Source organism: Octopus bimaculoides, chromosome 7, assembly GCF_001194135.2.
Source record: "Octopus bimaculoides isolate UCB-OBI-ISO-001 chromosome 7, ASM119413v2, whole genome shotgun sequence".
NCBI classification, from domain to species: domain Eukaryota; kingdom Metazoa; phylum Mollusca; class Cephalopoda; order Octopoda; family Octopodidae; genus Octopus; species Octopus bimaculoides.
The window spans coordinates 6,877,859-6,878,864 of record NC_068987.1 but is presented as its reverse complement, the minus strand read 5'-3'; the positions used below and the strand labels follow the sequence as shown (position 1 = coordinate 6,878,864).

The 1,006-nt window shown below is 27.3% G+C and overlaps 1 protein-coding gene across 5 annotated transcripts in view; it reads right to left on the bottom strand.

Annotated features, from left to right (window-relative positions):
* The window catches only part of LOC106869300 (uncharacterized), a 280,230-nt gene that overhangs the window by 141,189 nt on the left and 138,035 nt on the right, over window positions 1-1,006 (bottom strand). Inside the window, exon 1 of one of the 5 annotated variants that reach the window (XM_052969192.1) lies at window positions 569-844. The exons of the other annotated variants lie outside the window; for them this stretch is intronic. The gene's annotated coding sequence lies outside the window, so the exon portion shown is untranslated. Of the gene's footprint in view, window positions 1-568; window positions 845-1,006 lie in introns of those variants that run through there. 5 annotated transcript variants of the gene reach the window in all.

The following is a 1,006-nucleotide window of genomic DNA, read 5'->3' as shown; positions in this document are numbered from 1 at the left end:
TATATATATATATATATATATATATATATATATATATATATATATATATATATATGTATATATGTATATATGTATATATATATACAATATATATAAGTATATGTATGTGTATATATATATATATATATATATACACCACACGCGCGCGCGCACGCGATCTCGCACGCACACGCACACACACACACACACACATACATATATATATATACTTACGTGTGTACCTATCTATTTAAACTCTACAACCAAATTGAAGATAATTTCTTCTACATGCAAACTGTAAAAGTTAATACATTCGTGTGAAAAGATATTTCGAAATAAATTTTTAATCTATATTCTGGTCTGTCGTTTTAAAGTCTTTAGGATTTTCATTTTCAGCTCTTATTACCATCACAATGTATATAGAGTTGCGGTAATATATATTGTGTTTCCGTCAAACTTTGTAATTACCTATCCTAGATGTTATCTTAATTAATTGATTAATTAATTCGTTCATTAATCATTTAATAACCAGTGTTGTTTATTTGGTGTTCTGCGCGGTTTGTTTTAGTGTTAAACATTTATAACTTACCTTTCAACATGTAGAGTTCGTGTAATGTATTTTCCTGTGGCGGTAATCAACAACTTGTTATCCGTCTATATATGTCTCTCCTTCTATTTCATTTTGTTATGTCTATCTTTTTATGTAATTTAATAACCAGGTTTAGTAACAATCTCCTTATATAAGGATATCAATATTACTTGTTCTTCGTTCTTAAATGGCGATAACAGTCACTTTCTTATATTAGTATGCTTTAGAAGTCCAGATAAGAAATTAAAAAGTAAGAAATAATGCAGTTGTGATATTTTTTGTGTTATTTTATTTTGTTCGCTTGTTTGACCGGTAGACATTCTTTCATGTATGTACCTACACTCCCTCATACAAATCATAATATTAGAAAACAGGTTACTATTTGGACAGAAAAATACATTCCTACATGCTTCCCTATATATATATATATATATATAT